Source organism: Strongylocentrotus purpuratus, unplaced genomic scaffold (genome assembly GCF_000002235.5).
Source record: "Strongylocentrotus purpuratus isolate Spur 01 unplaced genomic scaffold, Spur_5.0 spur5_scaffold_19, whole genome shotgun sequence".
Taxonomy (NCBI): domain Eukaryota; kingdom Metazoa; phylum Echinodermata; class Echinoidea; order Camarodonta; family Strongylocentrotidae; genus Strongylocentrotus; species Strongylocentrotus purpuratus.
In genome coordinates this window covers 3,972,349-3,995,257 of record NW_022145604.1, presented here as the reverse complement: position 1 = coordinate 3,995,257, position 22,909 = coordinate 3,972,349, and the positions used below count along the sequence as shown (strand labels likewise).

General features: G+C 36.6%; 1 long non-coding RNA gene across 1 annotated transcript; it reads left to right on the top strand.

The window, feature by feature from the left end:
- The first annotated feature begins 323 nt into the window (after window positions 1-323).
- On the top strand, window positions 324-21,049 carry LOC105443161. Its single transcript, XR_972653.2, has 4 exons — window positions 324-469; window positions 12,332-12,415; window positions 18,145-18,289; window positions 19,467-21,049. It is a non-coding gene; the product is annotated as an uncharacterized LOC105443161 (long non-coding RNA).
- The last annotated feature ends 1,860 nt before the right edge of the window (window positions 21,050-22,909 follow it).

The following is a 22,909-nucleotide window of genomic DNA, read 5'->3' as shown; positions in this document are numbered from 1 at the left end:
TAATAGCTTTGCAATTATGTTCATTCTCTATGGGATGTCGTCTGCTTGGGCAGTGTTGGTCCATATAGTGACGTCATTAAAAACATCGTTATTTTTCCGGCGAATCTCTCGCATATCCCAGCTGCTACTGGAGGTGGTTGTATTTGTATTTTTATAAATCACCCGATATGTAGTTGACCTAAAACTTGTACGGTGGCTATCTGTTAGCTTACCAGTTTCTAGTGATACATTAGTTGACATATTTGTGATTTTCTTTGAAGTTCACCTTTAAAGGGGTATTGAAAATGAGTATTTTTCAACATAGCGCCCTCTACATGTCAAATATTTTTAGTGCATGTAAACTGAATGCAACTGTAAACTCTAAAATGGGAGACAGACTCACAGTGAAGCCTTTAAAATCGGATGTACCTGCAGCCTTTGTACAAAGATTCATGATAAAGGATTGATCACAGGAGATCTATAATGAATGGTAAGTTGATTTATGGCTGTCATGTGCATAGATTTTAGATCCATATATGTGCAACCTTACTAGATAGTGCAGTATAATTTAATTCATTTGTCCAGAGCTGTGCTGCCTCTTTCAGCCAGGTCTACCGGCCTGGAAGTTTGCTGTCAATGGGTTATGAAGCAGCTGAAACTAGACTCTAATCTTTAATAATTGTAAAGCCAACGACTGAATAGTTCCAAAGATTACATATAGAGAATGTAATGCTCTGGGGCCTAACTTTAGAATACCCCACCAGTACGGTTAAAGTACATAAATGTAAAAGACCTAGGGTTAGGGGTAGGGTTAGGGTTAGGCCTTGGCTTAGGTTAGGGTTAGGGTTAGGTATATATAGTCTGGTGGCTAGTGAAATTATCCTTACTTGCCTGATAAAAGCACTATTTTTGGTAGAGGGCTTCCTTAGGCTTAGGACCTACTGAACAATATTAGGCTAGTAGGAGCCCCCGGCAAAAATTTCAATTTGAGGGTGTGGGGCGGGGGCGTCTTTTAGGAGCCCCCAAATACATTTAGAAGGTAATAACATTGATTTGTTTTTGTACAAATGCCAGTTTCGGTACAGGGCTTCCTTAGGACCTACTGAACAATATTAGGGTAGGAGCCCCAGTGAAAATATCATTATTAGGGTGTGGAGGCGGGGGCGTCGCCTCGTAGCCAACCAATAATTTATAAGGTAATATAACATTGAGTTTTTGTTGTTTTTGGTTCATGGCTTCATTAAGACCTGCTGAATGATGGTAGGGTAGGAGCCCCCGGCATAATATTCATATATGTGTAATGGGGGCGGGGGCGGGGACCTCGTGCCAGAGCCCCAATGTAATGTAAGATCACACTTGTTTGTGTTTATACAACCGCCTGTTTTTGGTACAGGGCTCTCCTAGGACCTACTGAATAATATTAAGGAAGAAGCCCCAGGAAAACATTTACATAAATGTGAAGGGGGCAGGGGCGTTGTCCCGGATCCCCTGAAAGATATATAAGGTAAACGCACATGGATTGTTGTTATACGATCCCAATTTTTTGGTATAGGGATTCCTTAGGACCTACAGAACAATAGTAGAGTAGGAACTCCGAGCGGGGACATTGTGTCGGAGCTCCAACATTTTTAAACAAATCATTATCCTCATATGTAAAATACGATACGAAACTAAGCAAACTAAGAAAACATCAGTGCTAATAATTGGGGTAGAGGGTCCTAGGCAGGCACCTAGCCACAGGGGGGGGGGGGGGGCACATACAATATCGATTGAACTTTTTTAGACCCCTCCCCAGGATGTTATCAGATCATCAAACTCGTCAAGAAATGGATTACCCATTTGCCTGTATGATGCTTGCAGAAAAGGCATTGGCTTGTTTTATTGACATCTATCCCGTGCTTGATCATGGCTGGTGGAGCAGGCTTGTCATAGAACAGAGGTAGAAGTGCAGATTAAGGGTGCGTTCAATCAAATTTTCGAAGCTAGAATCACAAACATGAATCACAAATCAAAACGCCGTTACAAAAAACAAGGTCATTGCGGTTAGCGTTCAAGCGATTTTTCATCAACACTGATTCTAGCTCATTTCGAGCCCAGCCACTGCGCATCACCCTCGCAGTTTGACCCAGGAAGTATAGGTCAACTTCGGCGCGCGCTTTTTGGAATTGTTTACGGCCGACTGTCGACTGCTGTTTTGAGCATAGATCGCAATAATAAAACAAAGAATTAGAAGGTGATGGAAGGAAGAAACAAAAAATTATATAAGGAAAGACAAAAAGAGAAAGTGATAGAGTTATTAAAACAAAGAATAACGTAAGAGAAGGTGATATAAGGAAGAAACAAAGAATGACATAAGGAAAGGCAGAAAGAGAAAGTGATAGAATGCTTAAAACAAAGAATTACATAAGAAAAGGTGATAGAAGTAAAAAACAAAGAATAACATAAGAATAGAAGGAAGAAACAAAGAATAACAAAAGAGAAAGTGATAGAATAATTATAAAAACAAAGAATAACATAATGTGATGCAAGGAAGAAACAAAGAATAACATAAGGAAAGACAGAAAGAGAAAGTGATAGAATGATTAAAACAAAGAATAACATAAGAGAAGGTGATAGAAGGAAAAAAAAAGAATAACATTAGAAGAAAAGGAAGAAACAAAGAATAACATAAGGAAAGACAGAAAGAGAAAGTGATAGAATGATTAAAACAAAGAATAACATACGAGAATGTGAGTGAAGGGAAAAAACAAAGATTAACATAAGAATAGAAGAAAGAAACAAAGAATAACAAAAGAGAAAGTGATAAAATTATAAAAACAAAGAATAACATCAGAGAAGGTGATAGAAGGAAAAACAAAGAAGGAAAAACAAAGAATAACATAAGAATAAAAGGAAGAAACAAAGAATGACATAAGGAAAGACAGAAAGAGAAAGTGATAGAATGATTAAAACAAAGAAGAACATAAGATAATGTGAGTGAAGGGAAAAAACAAAGATTAACATAAGAATAGAAAGAAGAAACAGAGAATAACAGAAGAGAAAGTGATAGAATTATAAAAATAAAGAATAACATAATGAAAGACAAAAAGAGAATGTGATGCAAGGAAGAAACAAAGAATAACATAAGGAAAGACAGAAAGAGAAAGTGATAGAATGATTAATGCCTTGGTCACAAATACCCTTACGGGCTGTTACGAACGCCGTACGAACGATTTTCAGACCATTTCGTAAGATCTTCTTAAGAAGGCCGTACGAAACCAGCGTTCGTAGACCGTTCGTAGACCGTTCGTAAGATCACAAATTGGTCGATGGTCTGGTCCAAGATTTTTTTTAGCATCGTACGAAACCCTCTCTTCGTAAGGCGGCCGTAATGACGCCATAATTACATCGTAAGAACCACGCAAGATCTTCGTACATTTCGTAGGGTCGAGGGACAATTCTAGAAGCTTCAAATTATTACGATGAACGTAAGAACGCCTCAAGTTGTTCATAGAGGGCTCTTATGGCGTTCGTAAGAACTCCTTACGAGCGGAGATTCTTATGGTCTTCGTACGAACGACTCCTGGCGTTCGTAAGGCGTTCGTAAGGTGCTCGTAAGGTGTACATGTACATGTACGTACACAATTTATGCTAATTTTGATTTTTTAGCGGTTATAAAGCCAAGCGCGTGAAGTTCAAATCCTCACTATGTTCATAATCATAATTTAATGGAAATTATTGTGAGAGGATGGGAAAGCATTGAGAAGACATGAGCCCCTGAACGCTGGCGTACTGATTTTATTGTTATTTCTTATTCGATACCATGCAGTGATTTACAAATGTTACTGAAAAGATATGATTTCCGGTATTTTTTCTCAATTTTTTTTGTAAGTCATACATTTTAATGCGTTTGTTGGAAAACTAGAAATTCCCAAATTTACAGTCGGGCGAAAAATATGCTTATTTAAAACCTTCATGTCAGGGCCTGCAGAACAGCTGGGCTCGGGGGCTCGAGCCCCCTCACTTTTTGAAAAAGTATGTTACAGAGAAAAAGAAAGAAAGAGAGAAAAAATAAGTGACCTGCCAATGTCACAAATAAGGTATCAAAATATGCTGATCTGACCGTAATTAAATGCCTAATTAAAACCCAAGAGCTTACAGGGGGTCCGCCCTAGGACCCCACTAAGGGCCCTAAGGCGGTCCCCTGGATGCTCATCTGACCGTAGTTAAATATCTAAAAACCTCTGAGCTTCCGGGGGCTCAGCCCCTCGACCCCACGCGAATTTACGTGTAAGAGTGGTGGTGATGCAGATTTTTCTTCTGCTCCCCCCTTCCAAACGTTTTTGCTCATTACGCCATTGCCCCTGGAAGGTGAGCCCCTGAAATGTTTGCCCCCCCCCCCACCCCCAATCCTAAACTGCTTCCGGTGCGCCTGTTCATAGTGTCGTCGAGGGTGCCCCCCTGTCGAAGAAATATGGGACCAAAGGGGAAATCCGTTAGAGGAAAGAGAGGAAAGGGAAACAAACGTAATGAAAAAGATGAGGAGGAAGGAGAAAGTGGAGGAGAGCAGCAACAATAATATCAAGCCATCGAAAGCGACCGGGAGGAGGCGATGGAAGATGAACACGATGACGACGAGGAGGGAGAACCATCAAGACGGCAGTTTGATAGCGATGAAGATGAGGCAACGGGGAAACTAAGAAAGGAGAAGTATGACTTTGATGCCACCACAGAGCAAAAACTTGTTGACTTTCTCGGTGAACATGGCTGCTTTTTTAATAAAGGAAGTAACAGATATGCTAACAGTAAACAATTATTTTCGGGAAACAATTATTTTCGGGAACTGGCAGGTAAAACAAAGAACCTTTTTTGGAAAGAAATGTTCATGGCTTACAGTACGCTCTTGTGATAACATTTCTTGCCAACCCTTATGGAATAATGATTACATTAAAATAGGTAATAGCTCAATATATAATATAAAATTGTGTCAAAAAGGAGTTCGCTTTGTCAATGATATTTTAGAGACAAATGGTGATTTTTTTTTCTCTCTGAAACATTTCCAAGAAAAGTATAATATTCAAATAAATTTTCTTTTTTATCGTGGATTATGCGATGCAATTAGACAAGGGTTTAACAATTGTACTATTTTTTAACATGGTGCCACAACCTCTTTTCCCAGATACAATGACATTTGTTATGAAATGTATTAAAGGATGTTTACATATCTATGCAACTTTTTTAAAGAGAAGAAAAGGACTATGTAAACGTGTATTTCGACCTGATTGATAAGAGTTGGGAAACATATTGTTCTATTGGATTTAATTTTACCATTGATGTGGGCTTACGATGGTTTCAGTTTGAAGTTTTGCAACGCATATTATATACGAAGGATCTACTGTTTAAAATGAATTTAGTCCCAAGAAAAGAATGTACGTTTTGTAATGAACAGATTAAAACAGCTATACATCTGCTATGTGATTGTACTAAACCAATTGTATTAATGTTATAAATGTAAATTACCTTGAATATATATTTGTTAATTTGTTTCAAATGAAAATCAATAAAATCCCTGTGGAGGGAAAAATATGGAGAACAAAAAACAGTAAGTTCAAGAATCACTTGATAGAGTTGCAGTTGCAGTTGTAGTCTTCTTGGCAATACTGCCATCGTGAAAAAAACTTTCAACACTCAAATTTTCGACCGTATACAGCAGCGCTTTTTTTGCAACCCGACCAAATATTTAAAAAAATCGTAAGATCTTCTTACGAATGACTTGTGAATGCCGTGAGTTACACGTACGACCACCTTGCGAGATCAAAACTCGTAAGATGGCCGTAAGTCTGACGTAAGAAGAACTCAAGGCGTTCTTACGAAAAACGTACGAACTCTAGGGCCATTGTATAACCGAAAATCACTTCGTTTCTCAAGAAGGCCTTAAGTTCTTCTTGCGAATTAAACGGCGTTAGTACGAACTCCGTAAGAAGGACGTAAGAAACTATGTACCGTCTACGAATCTCTACGAATTCTGAAATTCGTAAAAACAGGGAGATTCGTACGAACGAATCGTTCGTACGAACATTTGTGACCGTAGCATTAAACAAAGAAGAACATACGAGAAAGTGATATAAGTATAAAAAACAAAGAATAACATAAGAGAAGGTGATAGAAGGAAAAACAAAGAATAACATGAGAAGAAAAGGAAGAAACAAAGAATAACATAAGGAAAGACAGAAAGAGAAAGTGATAGAATGATTAAAACAAAGAATAACATAAGAGAAAGTGAGTGAAGGGAAAAAACAAAGATTAACATAAGAATAGAAGGAAGAAACAAAGAATAACAAAAGAGAAAGTGATAGAATGATTAAAACAAAGAAGAACATAAGAGAATGTGAGTGAAGGGAAAAAACAAAGATTAACATAAGAATAGAAAGAAGAAACAGAGAATAACAGAAGAGAAAGTGATAGAATTATAAAAATAAAGAATAACATAATGAAAGACAAAAAGAGAATGTGATGCAAGGAAGAAACAAAGAATAACATAAGGAAAGACAGAAAGAGAAAGTGATAGAATGATTAAAACAAAGAAGAACATAAGAGAATGTGAGTGAAGGGAAAAAACAAAGATTAACATAAGAATAGAAAGAAGAAACAGAGAATAACAGAAGAGAAAGTGATAGAATTATAAAAATAAAGAATAACATAATGAAAGACAAAAAGAGAATGTGATGCAAGGAAGAAACAAAGAATAACATAAGGAAAGACAGAAAGAGAAAGTGATAGAATGATTAAAACAAAAAAGAACATACGAGAAAGTGATATAATTATAAAAAACAAAGAATAACATAAGAGAAGGTGATAGAAGGAAAAACAAAGAATGACATTAGAAGAAAAGGAAGAAACAAAGAATAACATAAGGAAAGACAGAAAGAGAAAGTGATAGAATGATTAAAACAAAGAATAACATAAGAGAAAGTGAGTGAAGGGAAAAAACAAAGATTAACATAAGAATAGAAGGAAGAAACAAAGAATAACAAAAGAGAAAGTGATAGAATGATTCAAACAAAGAAGAACATAAGAGAATGTGAGTGAAGGGAAAAAACAAAGATTAACATAAGAATAGAAGGAAGAAACAAAGAATAATAAAAAAGAAAGTGATAGAATTATAAAAACAAAGAATAACATAAGAGAAGGTGATAGAAGAAAAAACAAAGAATAACATAAGAATAAAAGGAAGAAACAAAGAATAACATAAGGAAAGACAGAAAGAGAAAGTGATAGAATGATTAAAACAAAGAAGAACATAAGAGAATGTGAGTGAAGGGAAAAAACAAAGATTAACATAAGAATAGAAGGAAGAAACAAAGAATAACAAAAAAGAAAGTGATAGAATTATAAAAACAAAGAATAACATAAGAGAAGGTGATAGAAGGAAAAACAAAGAATAACATAAGAATAAAAGGAAGAAACAAAGAATAACATAAGGAAAGACAGAAAGAGAAAGTGATAGAATGATTAAAACAAAGAAGAACATAAGAAAAGCTGATAGAAGGAAAAGAACAAAGATTAACATAAGAATAGAAAGAAGAAACAGAGAATAACAGAAGAGAAAGTGATAGAATTATAAAAATAAAGAATAACATAAGGGAAGGTGATAGAAGGAAAAAAAACAAAGAATAACATAAGAATAGAAGGAAGAAACAAAGAATAACATAAGGAAAGACAGAAAGAGAAAAAGAGGAAAACAGGGTATAACATTACGGAACAGGCCACGATAAAGCGCATGGTATAGTAAACGCAAATTGCATGAAAAGCAGGCGCGCGTTTTTTGTCCAAACCGGAACAGGCTCCGTCATACAATCATGATTGAAAACTCTGTCCGTTCAATCGAATTTTAGCGACCGTGATTCTGCAGAATCATGATACAAAACGCATCTTTTTCAGCATTTGATGTTTGTGTTTTCAAACACGTTTATTTTTACGACCGACGAAAAAATCGCTTGAACGCATTGCGTTTTAAACTAAACGTCTTTAGAAACCGTGATTCTAGGGTGAAAAAGTGTCGATTAAACGCACCCTTAGTTGGTGGGTATTCAATCGCCGGTTGATAAGATGCATGGTATGCTGCCCATGTTTAGTTCCTCCTTTTCAAGAAGAGGGAGGCAGTGAAAAAAATACACAGGGGCTCAGGGCGAAATAGCCCCCCGAAATGCCCAAAAGAGCCCCCGAAAGTCAGAAGAGAGCCCCTGTAATTTTGCATAGAGTTCAATGCAAAACAAATTTTAGAGTGTTATTTTCATGCAGGCAAGCTTGAAAAGTAGCCCCGAAAAATAAACATTATTTTTTCCCTGGAGGGAGGGCCTAATTGATCTACTTCTGTTCTGTTGCTCTTGCATCATCTATTCAACTCTTGACAGGACCAACAACAATGAATGTGAATATACATATTGAGGATCCGGGACAAGGCCCCTGCCCCCTTCACATTTATGTAAATGTTTTACCTGGGGCTCCTTCCTTAATATTATTCAGTAGGTCCTAGGAGAGCCCTGTACTAAAACAGGCGGTCGTATAACCACAAACCAATGTGATCATACATTACATATAACATTGGGGCTGTGGCACGACGCCCCCGCCCCCATCACACATTTATGAATATTAATATTTTGTTGGGGGCTTTTATCCTTACAACGTTGAGAAGTTCATAAGGAAGCCCTGTACCAAAAATGGTGTTTTGTACAACCACAAAAAACAACAATATTTTAATTTTGGGGGCTCCTGTACCCACACCCTTAAATTGAAATTTTTGCTGGTGGCTCGTAGCCTAATATCGTTTAGTAGGTCCTAAGGAAGCTCTATTTAGAGACATTCCCGCTCCTCCTTGTTGGAAATCTTGCCCCACCACTCTGCCCCTGACTGATCTTACACCACTGAGATATTAAGTAGACCAAGCAGGCCCATTATCATAGTTATTTAAGAAAATAGTAATTGTTTATACAACAATATTGTTTTTGTAGAAAGTAGCTTCTAGTAGGACTTTTGGACCTCCAAATTATATAGCGGGGGCGGGGGGGGGGGGGGGGGGGACCAGACCATGAGCCTAGTTACTGCCCGGAGAGGGGTGAGAGGGGTGAGAAGAAAAATACAGAATGTAAACATAGATATGCAGGTTTAGAAAAATTAAACATTCATTAATTTGAGACATGGTTAATTTAAAGCAAACACAGAAAATACATGTAATAGTCAATTAAGTCCATGGATACATGCTTAAAGGTTTACATACAAAATATAAAGAATGAATTACTTTAAAAAGCCAAATCAAAAAACAAAATGAAATACAATATAGGGAACAAAATAAACGAAGAGTAAGGCTGCCGTGTATGATTATGGAACAAAATAGATAATAACAGAACAAACACATAACAATATACATACTACCTGTCAATTCATCATACACATTGAGAACAGGGAAATGTTGTTTGTTTGTTTTTAATTTTTTTAAAACCATATTATCTTGATGGAATTTAGTATCGTAAAAGGCATTATATACCCATGCTCACTGTCTCCCGCAAGTTTGAAATAGGGTCTTATTGTCAGGGTCATTTTGTAGGAGAGGTTGGTAATCATAAAGCATCGTCTTACTGTCATGTTTTTTATCTTTCTTTTTTCTTTTTATTTGAAAAGAAAAAAGAGGAAGGAAACAAAATGTAACAATTATTTATCATTATCCCTGTATTATATTCCAGAAGAGACATGCAGAAGTAGGTTAATTTTTTTTCATTCCTGGTTATTGTCATCTTTACTCTTATACTCACTTAGCCTATCTATGTTACACTATAATAACTTTGAAATTTGTTAACACCAATGTTTTTAAAAAAAATAAAAATTGAAATCAATAAAATTTGAATTTGAATTTATGAAATATCCCCGGCCCCCCTTTCACCCCCCCCCCCCCCTGCCGCCTACGCCTATATAATGGCGACTCAAACATTCAGATGTCAACATTTATATTTATTTTCGGGGGGGGGGGGCTGAGGTGGTTTCCTTGTGAAATATATATCGTCTTGTCAACAAAGTAAATTTTCATAAGTTTGACTCTCAGTTAGGGGGGGGGGGGTTGGAAGATTTCCCACAAGGGGGACATATTACGATAGGGAGCGAGGGAAATATAGTAGCTAGATTATGGGGATGTCTCTATATTTTATCAAAGTTAAAAAATTAAAAAAAACTATAAAAAAAAATAATACAGGGGACGCCACCGTTCACATAATGCCTTACGGTCACAAAATCGTATCTTATCTCGCTTAAAATCTTGATAATATAATTTCCTTTAATATAGAAAATATATTGTGCAATATTGTATATTTACAAAAAGCTTGAATATGGTTTATAACTTAATTCCCTACAACCCCCTCTCTGTTGCTTCCTCCCTTTCCTGAGGATTAGGGACATGATAGATCAGCCCCTTGATGGCAACATACCGTGTGAGTCAAAAAAAAGTTTACGCCTAGAAAATTGCTAATTATTTATAAAATCATCTATGAACAGTAACTTATTATACATCTTATGAACGAGTGTTTAATCCCAAATCATTTGGTACCATTTTTGTGTGGTATGGATGAACAGGTGGCATTGTTTGCGAGAGTGCAAAAATTGATTTACGCCAAAGTGATGCCTACAGTATGTATTATGTTGGGATTAGCGGAGTGAGAGAATGAATTGAATGTATCAAATTTTTGTAAAGGGCAAAGTCACACACACCCACACACACACGCACAAATGTTTGTTGATATTTGATATTCGATATTTGATATGTGTGGCATGATTAATTTTGTTAGGGATGTTATTTGGATCTGCAAAGACCGAATTAATACCCAAATCCCAATTGTTTTATTGAAACATCACATATAAAGCAACTTTGGCGCAATTCGATTTTTGCACTCTCGCAAACAATGTCTTTTGTTCATCCAAGCGTTAACACATACCACCACAAAATGGTACCAAATGATTTGGGATAAAACACTCTTTCATAAGACATATAACAATTTAATGTTCATCAATGATTTTTTAAATAATTTGCCATTTTCTAGGTGTAAACTTTTTTTTTGACTCACACTGTACATGTAGTTACACCGCCATCCCCCCCCCCCCCCCGAAACACACACAAGCTACGTCATCTATCAACTACTTGGACAGGAGTTGTCGATAAGATCCACTTGTACCAAGGAAATACTTCGGGGTGGGTGGGCCGAATGGCACAGCGTGGTCGGACTGATGGGGGGCTGGGGCCTGGGATGATGGGTCACGTACATTATTGGGGCAGGTCTTTGTTTCTCTTTTTTTGTCCAGAAATGTATGTTTTCAATATGTTTTCAATAAATGTTTTCTACAAATATTCGGGGCTATGGGGCATCCCTCCCCCCCCCCCCCCTACGGCACAGCCTTGGGTTGTCTTTCCATTTTTTAAAAATTTCATTATCATTTTGTTTATTGCTTATTTCATTTTCATTTTTTTTAATGAATAATGACCCTCATTCGTATTGTGAGTAGCGACCCTCTTCTCGCCTTATGAAAAGCGACCCTCTTCTCCTATTATGAATAGTGACCCTCATTTCTTAATATGAATAGCGATCCTCTTTTCCTATTATGAATAGCGACCCTCTTCTTCGATTATGAATAATGACCCTTATGAATATAGCGATCGACCCTCATTCCGCATTATGAATAGCGACCCTCATTCCGCATTATGAATAGCGACCCTTATTCGTATTATGAATAGCGACCCTCTTTTCGTATTATGAATATAGCGACCCTTTTCTTGTATTATGAATAGGGACCCTTTTTTCAAATTATGAATAGCGACATTAACCCAATTTTTCGGTCTAGGTTGGTGATATAAAGTCTACTTTAGTTTAAGTCAGGATCTGGTTGGCATGGTTAGGGTTAGACAGAAATAACCATCTGGTATGGGTCATTCTTTAATAAAACAGAAATTCCCCATGTAGACAGTACTTCTTACGGCTCGCACAACGGGGAGATTGATCAATTGCTACGGATTTTGTACCACTTCTGGAAGTTCTGGTACAAAATCTTTCTCCCCCGTTTTTTCTTTATTTAGATCTAATTGATTTAAAAATCAGACAGAAGAAAAAATACATATTTCTTTCCCATGTAAAATTAGTAAAATTTTAATTACTGGTACGTGTTTCCAAAATTAAGGTGAACTTACGAAATTGCTTGATACGAGTTATCCAATTTTTATCTTAGAACCAGTGAAACGGTACGTTCATGCATTCAAACTGTAATCTATGACTTGACCCGGCCGGGTCAACTTGGCAAATAATTTGTTTTATGTTGAAAATTCTCATTTGTTTTCCAGCAATAGATAGTTGGAAGTTTCTTGCAGAAATCCTGGCATGACCTTTGGCTGCATTCTGCATGGTGGAGAGTGCAGTGTGATCTGGTAAGTAAATTCAGTTTGACCTTTTTTCTGTCTTGTTTGTTCAACAAAAGAATAATACATGTATGACTGTAGTCCGTGGGCCAGGGGGGCTACCGTGCACCCCCCCTATGATCCTACTTTTTGGGTGTCATTTTGTTCGTTGGGATCCATAATATACAACAATAGGTAGACAAAATTATTTTGATTTATTTAATTGTCTTCAATTATTAATGACGTCATAAATTTGCATATATTAAATATGCAAATTTCTGTCTCAAAATCTGTCAAAATCACCTGAAAGTTGTATTTTGTCTGCTATTATCATGAAACAGGTTTTCTAGCCCCCTTAATTTGGTGTAATATTATTCATTGATATGTTATCTGATGTTTCCCCCCCAAAAATAGTATCAGTCAACTCGTATGCGCATCCCCCCCCCCCCCCCCCCGCTAATTACAACTAGTACATTCTGTATATATAATGTACATTTAATCCAGGTTGGATAGCAACTTGTTGAAAAATTTGTTGCGTTGCTGTAACAGTTTGATTGGCTTGACTTTGACGGTTCCTTTAAAGGCGCTTATGGAGTCACAGCCTGAGAAAGCATGTAAGTCCCAGGAGCGCTGCGCAAAATTAGTGACATCCTTGAGCCGTTGCTTATTGCCTCTCCTTGTATGGAAGAGTAATGTAATGTCTGAAGTGAGATGAGCGTAATGAAGCAATATACAAAATATATTGATGTTAGGGCTTTTGATATTCACATGATCACAACCTTGCTCCTTTACCGTATTGGCAGTAAAGGATCACGCGTGAATATGCTTTTTCTTGGGTTGAGTTGAGAGATGGAATCTCAGAACACAGTGTCTCTCTCCTGTTCTGAGAAGTGAGCAGTTGGGCTTCTCCTTCTTTGATGAATATCATTTTTTCCCATACAGCCTCTTAGCCGTGTCGTGCTTACTCCAGACATCCAGAAGAACTTGAATAGGTTGTTTCTTATTCTCATCATTCGTTAGGAACTGCTTCCAGTCAGATGGTCTTTTGGTCTTGCCTCCTTTAATCATCATCTTCTCTGCACACCCACGCCGTGTCCTTTCACTTGACTTCCCAGAGTCTGGCTTGTACAATGTACATGTCTGCGCTGAAGATGACATCGCATTTGGACAACACTCCATTGTGAATTTTGATGCAAATATCGTGGAAGTATGCAGGCATCTCTTTTAGGTAGTAGAAAACAGCATTACCATCTTCCACTACCAAGGAAGTGCCAGTGGTGGGAGGTTGCGAGTTCTCTACATCCTTACTAAGATAGTGTAGGCTCTGAAATGTATCTGTCTTAGCAAAGAAGTTGTTCCAATGTTCCAATTGAGTATAGAGAACAGGGATCAAAGAATTCCCGTAGATCAAGTTGGCTGCCTGAACTTTGTGCCTTTACCATCAGCTGGATAGCAATGTCCCCTTGTTGCTTGTACTCTTTTACTTTTCATTGGGATGTTTTAAGCTTGAATTTCTTAATTGTCTCTGCCAAGGTTTGAGCTTCAGTTTCTTGATGGGGTCAGAGAAGGATGTCTTTTTCTCTAATCGCTCTTTGATGAACATCTCTTTCTGGTCTTTCCCTGTGGTAATTGCATGCATGACGTCTTTCTCAACCTCAGCTGGAACGCGGGTACCGGAAGAAAAAACATACAATCCATTCTTGTCATCAACATCAACATGATTGAGGAAGCTTTTTACATCTGATCATCTATGGCCCTTTTTTTAATACACATCCCTCACTTTTTCTCATCTGAGTTGGTTGTTGATCTCTATGTTTACTTCCACGGTGAGCATCAAACGTCATATCTGCATATTATGTTCGAGCCCACCTCTGATATACACTGTAGTTCTCAATAATGCCAGAGACACCGACACCACTACCACCCCCACCGCGAGATTTGCCATGCTTCAGGAATATCTCCTCAATTGTCTTGTCGACAGCACATCGGTTCCCTGGAATGAGCGACCTGACAACACTTATTGCACCTCTTTCGAGCAATGTCGTGGCACCAGGAAGTGAATCTTCAATGTTTACTAAGAATACATCAAGGTAGGTCAGATATCGGGAGTAATTGTGACCAGGTCAGGCATAAGGAACAGGCAGTGCAAGTACAATGGACAGTCATTTTCTTTCACAGACCTGATCAATGAAAGATCAATCCAAACGCAATCAACATACGACATCAAAAATTGTGCCGTCTTCCCAAGAGATCCTCTTCGAATATCAGCTTTGAAGCTCTCATATGACTCTTTCAACGCCTTTAGATCTTCATTAGCCACAACCTCAGCAAGCCTCTCCTTTGTTGGTGATCGAATTAGCTCTTAGAAGATTTCTTTGATTAATCAGCTATACCAACAAGTGCATCATCTTTTCCAGTCATTAACAGGAACTCATAAAAAGGAGCCTTTCTAAGCACTCCACCATTGTCTTGTGACAATGCAGACTCCTGTCGCAGTTCTTTCCTGTTATGACGTCTTTCATAGACCCAGAAGACATCAGACCAGCTTCCAAGAGGATATCTTCAAGTCCGGATCCATCCATTTTCTTTCCAAGCATCTCGGAGTATGCACAAATCAAATGGAAAGTGCCAATCAACACAATGTGTTTCTTGTAATTCTATGGATGACTCCAAATGAGAGGATATGCCTTCATGCACACGCCCAAGTCAAATGTTGTTATGACATAGTCTTGGCCAACCTCGCGGCTTGCTTCTTCTGCAGCTCTCGGGCACTCTTGGATTGTATCGAATTCTGTTATGGGATAGTAATCTACGGTAGTCACATTTGAAGGCACCTCCCATGTTACTGAGACAAATCCAGCCCAACCTGGAAGGTCTTGACCTGTTTCTCCACTACTTTTTCGGACAAGCATCCACGCAATATCATTTCTGGCACATTGTTTGAATGCTTTATATCGGTTGACATAGCCAAGGTGGAAGAGGACCTTCATGTTCAATAGCCAAGGAACGTTCTTTGGTTCATTTACGCGCTTCTGAGGATACTGTGCTATTTGAAGATTCAACTGTCTCATTGTTAGAAATCTCCTGCAGCATAATCCCATGTGCTGTGTGGACAGAGCCAGAACCACTTAAGCTTGAAATGTATTGGTTGAAATCGTCAACGTCTGAATGGAAGACTGATGGCTCCACGGGACGGCGGACTACCTGTCTAGATAGAATACCGAAAGTCTACTGTCCGCTTGTGCTATGGCAGATTCAAGCTCAAGTGAAAATTAATAGCTTTCTGAAAGAACAAGGCGATTCATGAATGTGATCAGTTGAGCACTGCGTAAGAGATGTCTCAGAGTCATCCATATCAGAATATGCTTGGACATTTTCCACTTTCCATTTGTGGCTGCCCTACATACATGTATATCTTGCCCAAGATATATGACAAGTCTAGTCACTCTTTGTAATGGTCAAGACAGACCTCCACTCACAAATGGTTCAGAAACTTCTCTAGCTCAGTGGGAATCTGGTCATCTATATACAGGCAATGGCTTTTGCGGTTGAGGGCCAGGTATTTCATCATCTAAAATTTAATCTACATATGCTGGCAAATGCTTTCTTGTGGGGTATTTCCATTGTTCTCTGTTTACCTACTTCATTGTACTTGTCACTTCTCCATTAATCTGGTTCTTAGTTCGCCACATATTTCTTCCGACATTTCTTGTGATATCTTGCTTCTGCAGCAAACGGATAAACTTTCATGATTCTCAAAAGTAGGTTTTCATCACCAGCTCTCTTTGCAACATCTACAACATTTTGCCACCCACCAAAATCTAACATTGGTGACTTTCTGTTGTCCAAGAGCTTTTCACTTTGATTGATTTTTGGCCTTCCTTTTTACAAAAGATACAGTCAGGATTGAAGATGACTTCATCAATTGACAATCTGGGTGGACGGGATGTTGAAGGTTCTGTGGCATCAGAAAAGATCTCTGACAGTCGATTGAGATTCTTGGTAAAAAGTTGGTAGCACTCCAGATGATAACCGTGCACATCTGAAATGTCTTCAAGAATGAGGATGCATGCTTCTTCCATTGCTAATTGTGTCAAGTTAGTTGAAATTCGTGAAATTGCACCCCGTATACATTTGATCATTCATTTTTATAAACAACAAACTATATTATAGCATATAATGGGATTAATGGCCAACTGCTGAATAAGTTGGCTCTGTCTGATACCTCTTCAGGCTGATACTATAAAAGGAAACAATGATGTATGTGGTAATATACTGTATTTGATTTAGTTTGGTGTTAACAGGCTAGCCCCAATAGTAATTTAAATACTGCTTGTTGAGCTTTTTTTTTTAAACAGGAACTTTAATTGAATGTACATTATATGTACAGAATGTAATCATCGTAATATGCGGGGGGGGGAGGGGGGGAACAAAATTTGCGGGAAACATCAGATAACATATCAATGAATAATATTACACCAAATTAGGGGGCTAGAAAACTTATTTCATGATAATAGCAGACAAAATACAACTTTTAGGTGATTTTGACAGGTTTTGAAACAGAAATTTGCATATTAAATATAAACAAATTTATGACGTCATTAATAATTGAAGACAATAAAATAAATTAAAATAATTTTGTCTACATGTTGTTGTATGATTTACAAAGATTGTTTATTAATTTGATGGAGGTTAGACTTATATCTGCTGAGAAACAGGGTAAAGTGTAAGCACATAATTCACAAACCCTAAGAAAATGTGCGATACACTGATATGTTTACATACAAAATAATGGGGAAAAAACAATGTCTACACGAGTTGGCTGAATTTTGTTTGCAGGAAACATCAGATAACATATCAATGAATAATTTTACACCAAATTAGGGGGTTTGAAAACTTATTTCATGATAATAACAGACAAAATACAACTTTTAGGTGATTTTGACAGGTTTCGAGACAGAAATTTGCATATCAAAATATATGCAAATTTATGACGTCATTAATAATTGAAGACAATAAAATGAATTAAAATAACTTTGTCTACCTATTTTTGTATAGTTTACGAAGATTTCTTATAAATTTGGTGGAGATTAGAGTTATATCTACTGAGAAACAGGGTAAAAGGTAAGCACATAATTCACAAACCCTAAGAAAGTGTCAGGTGCAAAACACGAAAAACTGACATTTTTACATATCTTCAAATAAGGAGCAAAAAAACAGTGTCCAAATGAGTTTTTTTCTTGGGAACATCTTTTTTCTTATATTATGGACCCCAATGAACAAAATGACACCCAAAAAGTAGGATCATAGGTGGGGTGCACGGTAGCCCCCTCTGGCCCACGGACTACTGCACATTATTGTCTCATACCGCCATACAATTTGGAAAAAGACTACCGGTAGATAGGTTCTGGCACATGTGCTATTTTTAACATTCAAATAAGTATAGGACAGCTCCCCCCCCCCCCCTCCCCACCGCTTCTATATCTTGAAAATTACTGTGGTAGAATGTGCAGTGAGAATATGTTATCGACATGACATGATGACATGATAACAGTGTGATTATTTTCTTTTTTTAAGTGACAAATGCTAGTATAAGGTTAATTTGTACACCTTATTTGTCTTGAATATTATCTTATTTGATAATGAATCTCAATTGAGTTGATGCTATCTGTTGAACGATTATTCATCACATAAATTGATTTGCTACAGTAGTCAATTGTATCAATTCATATATTTTATGTTTTCTAAATTCATCCCAGAATACATGGTTGCACTATGCAGTAAAAGGAATTCTGCAGTTGGAATTACCATTGACTGCGAAATGTGGAGGCAATCTGGTGAATATTGAAAACCCAAAGTAACTACTACTTCTCCAGCAGCAAGGGCTATATGATTTCACAGTTGGTGAGTGACTTAAAAATAACTTCATTTTTTGGCCTGGATGTGATATTAAAGATTATTCTATGCATCTTTTTCACAAAATTGAATACTCCCTATCTGGTACAGCCCACAAGCTAGACACCTGGTAGACTGTACAGGTAAAAAAAAAAGGCTGACAAGCTAGACACCTAGTTTTAAAAAAAGACCATGAGCTAGACTCAATACCTGTATTATGCATTTTTCTTTAGCTTGGGGGCCTTTTTGTAGTGTCTAGTGGGCTGTATGTGTCATGTGACATTTATATATACAAATACATCATGATGGAAACTTTTCTAGAAAGAGGGTTGTCATTCATGATTTTATTTTCCGTTTTACCATTGTGATCAATGCCTTCTTTCTTTTTATAAGAAGGTACATGTACATGTAAAGTGGGGTTTAAAAAAACGTACTTAGCAGAGTGATTTAAAGATTCATTGTTTAATTGTCATGATTGTCTGAAGATTTTTTGTCTCGTCTGCATAGCTAGAGCGAGACATAGGTACTGCTTTTTTCCTACGGCTGCATCAACAATTTAAAATCACTCTCATTTTTAATGGTTTTGATGGAAATTGCACATAACAAATATCAAGCATCACTTTATTATGTGGAAGAAATTTCATGACCAAAGTCAAGGTCAAAAGTCATTTATGTTTAATATTACTTCTGAAACTTTAAAATATGTATTAATTAGATAAAAATTGCACCCAATCGTTATTAAGGATCATACATATAGATTATGTGGAAGAATTTTTATATCCAAGGTCATGGCCAAAGGTTAATTATGGTCACTTGTGTTTTATTTTGCTTTAAAAATTCAACCTTATGTTAAATTCTCATTTCAAAAGTATATGTCCAAATTTCAGTAAACCTGCACCCAACAATTATGAGGAAGAAATTTCATCACCAAGATTAAAAATAAATTATGTTTTATTGAATGAATAGTGTTTATGTCCAGTGGTTGGTCATTTCACCTGTTTTTAGTTAATTTGGCCGAATGTTACCTACAGGTGTAATTTCTCATTACCGGTAGTCGGTAGATATCAATCGGTAGTGCTCATACTTAATAGGCAAATTGCGAGGTGCAGGCAAGACAACGCATGCAGTTTGACTTGTTTTACTATTTTATTTATGCCTATATCTTTATCTTTTTATTGATTTTCAGGTGGAGATGTACTAAACTTAATATGCTTGGTGCTGCAATCTATTGTACCAACAGTTCCAGGAATGTGATCACTCAAATTTACTTTTATCCTAGAGGTGCTGTGGTCTAGTGGATAAGTCATCCGACTGCAGGTCACAAGGTACAGGTTCGAGTCCCGCCGCAGCACTAATGTCATTTGGCAAGAAGTTAATCTACATTTGCCACTCTCCACCCAGGTGTTAAATGAGTATGTGGTAGGATGCAAAAGTTAATGTGGTTGGATGAGTGAGTGTGCATTTGTAAAATGGGGACTGGCCAGAATGCTCCCCAGGGAGTGGAGAACGTGCATACATTGTGTGCAGGTAAGCCTGAATCCGATGACCGGGGTGATAATATATATCTGTAAAGGGCTTAGACACATCGTTGTATTGATGTATCGGGTGCTATATAAAAGCGGAATATTATTATTATTACACCTGTATTATTATATGTGCGATTCTTAGCCTACCTAAGGTGGTTGTCTGCCATCTGTCTGTTTCATTTTCGTTCTAGCGATAACATTTGTTTTAAATGTGTTGAATTAACATCAGACTTGGCTCATTTATGTATATTGGACTGATCTGACCATGATCTGAGTAGATTTTGGGGTCATGTGATCAGAGGTCACGTACTTGTAGGTTGTTGTATACATGAAAATTGTTTGTTCTTGTGATAACTTAAGAACCATTTTACGAATCAACTGCAACCTGGTACATGCTTCAGATAGTTATCTCATTAAATATAGATTTTTTTTAGCTCATATCCTGAAGAAAAAATAGTCAACATGGATGTGCAATATATTTCAGATCTGGTGAGAATCCATCTAGTTAAGTTTTGTTGTTTATATCTTTAGTTTTCATTATCACTTTCATATAGCAAAATTATATATCTTTTCTAATAATACATGACTTGTACATATACATGTAAGTCTAAATAAAGGAAAAAGTTTATGCCGAAATTCAGGGTTTCACCGTTGCGAGCGGAACCATCCCACCCCACATTTTGGTAACTTCTCAATGCCCAGATCTCATCATTATTTGGGAATCAATGAAACAAATGCTATTGATTGAATTAACAGTGCCTTTTGAGACAAATACCAATGATGGTCACAATATAAAGCTTGACTGGTACAAAGAACTTGTGGCCGAAGTAAGAAACAATGGTTACAGTGTGACATACCATGCTATCGAGATAGGAGCAAGGGGAAAACAGATAGGGACAACACAAATAGGCTAAAGTGGGTACTCAGGAAATGTTCAGTCCCTCTTCGCTTGAATAGTTTCTTTCAGAATATAAGTAGATACGCAGTTTGTGTCATCCCTTTGTCATATTATATGCAAGAAAAGAATCATGGTGGGGGGGGGATGTGAAATACCTTGACCTTTAATCAGCACTTCTTTCTTCTCAATATTTATTCTTTTTCTTCTTTTTCTTATTTTGTCTTCTTCTGTGTCTTTTCTTCTTCTTCCTCGTCCTCTTCTTCTCCCCCTCTCTCTCATTCTTCCTCACCTACCTCTCTACCCTTCTCCTTTACTTCATCTGCTTGTTCTTTCTCTCCTCTCCTTTCTTTCTTTCTCCTACTTTCTCCCCTTCTCCAATTTATCTATACTAATAATAATAATATCTAATTTTTATATAGCGCTTAATACAAATGTCTCTATAAAGCACTTTACAAGTAGAATTACTTTTTTACACTTTATCTCGAAACTGTAATGTACCCTTTACTTTATCATCTCTTTAACATTTTTTTACATTGTTTCCTACTCCCAGCCTTTATCCACTTGCTCAATGTATGCATGATTAATATATAATTGTTACTATACATGATTGATATATAATTGTAACAATAATTGATCAATGATTAATATATGATTGTAACAATGCATGATTATTATATAAATGTAATTATGCATGATTAATACATATTTGTAATTGTAATGCATCACTGCTTTATTTGTATTACATGTTGTGTGACCTGCCATGCTTTTGGCAAGGGAAGGTGGACCTGGGGGATGTTTCACAAAGATCCTAAGTCGAAGTTAAAAATTATGGAGAGCCATTTGTAGTCTTAAAATAAAATATATTCAAAAGCGAAAATTCAAGTTTTTTAGACTCTTTATAAATTCCACATCAAGAACATGAAATTTCCTTGATAATAGAAAATATGAATGATTTGAATCAACATTTAATGCCTTTAAAATTCACTTTTACAAAATATTTTCATAGATGCTAACGGCTTTCCATAATTGTTAAGTCCAACTTAGAGATAAGTTCAACTTAGAAGGGGAGAAAGGGGGGGCCAGGGCTTGTAAATGTCTTTAAGTGGGAAAATAACGAATATTAGTTGTCAAATCGACATAAGAGCTATAGAGCCAGTAAGTATTGGTAATAGTCTGATTTTCAGACCATTTTACCGAATGGTCATACGTTTTATGCTGCGCAAAGATTCAATCAGTTTAATTTTGGCCATTACAAGAAGTGGGTTATTGATGTAGCAAATGCTCATGTACCCTTTACAGCTCAATGTATGTATGTTTTTACCAAAGAAGAAAAAAAGCCAGTTAGTCACTCAATCGTGTCCGACAGTCTAGTCTAGAAAGTAAACGGGTTTCCTTGCATAATTTGAATATTAGGACACTGCTAACTTTTAAATTTCACAGATTTAGATTTCACATACATGACATGTATTCATAATTCCTGCAAAACGGACACAGTATCTTTAAAATGTGTACAAACCTTACTTTTCATTCAACTGAATGAAATATTGAATTTTTAAAAATATGCAAAGATTTTTCATTCTGTCAATATTATTGCAAATGAATAGGTGAATGAAATTGTGTTATCGCCATGCACATCTTGGTATTAACAACTTTGCATAGTATGCCATTGTTTGAAGAAAAGAAAAAAATTATCAAGTTTTGCTGAGGATTGTACTTTATCGTACAGTCAACCTTGCATAAGTGGAACTCGTAGAACTCATAGAATATTGCCCAGTAAAGACAATTTATGTTAATGGAAGATTAAAAATAATAATCTATGTGATATATGTAAGATTCCAGACACAACTAACCACCTTCTCCTGGCTTGCAAGAAGGTTTCACTTTTTTGGAAGATTGTTTCCAAATTAATTGATACTTTGTTTAATTTTAAAATCTTTTTGAACGAAGAAATTCTTTTAATAGGTCATGAAATAGAGAGAAGAGAAATTAATCTTGTCAATCTTATTTTAAACTTCGCTCAGTTTATAATCTATAGAAACTATATTAGAGAATGTTTTGGGAGTGAAAAGCACAGGAAACATGCTGTATATTTGATAAAAGAATTAAAGGTGGAAATTCGCACCTATTTTAATATGAAATGTAATCAAAAGAAATTCGATACAAACGAAGTTACAAAAGTTACAAAAATGTTTTCATTATTTTAGT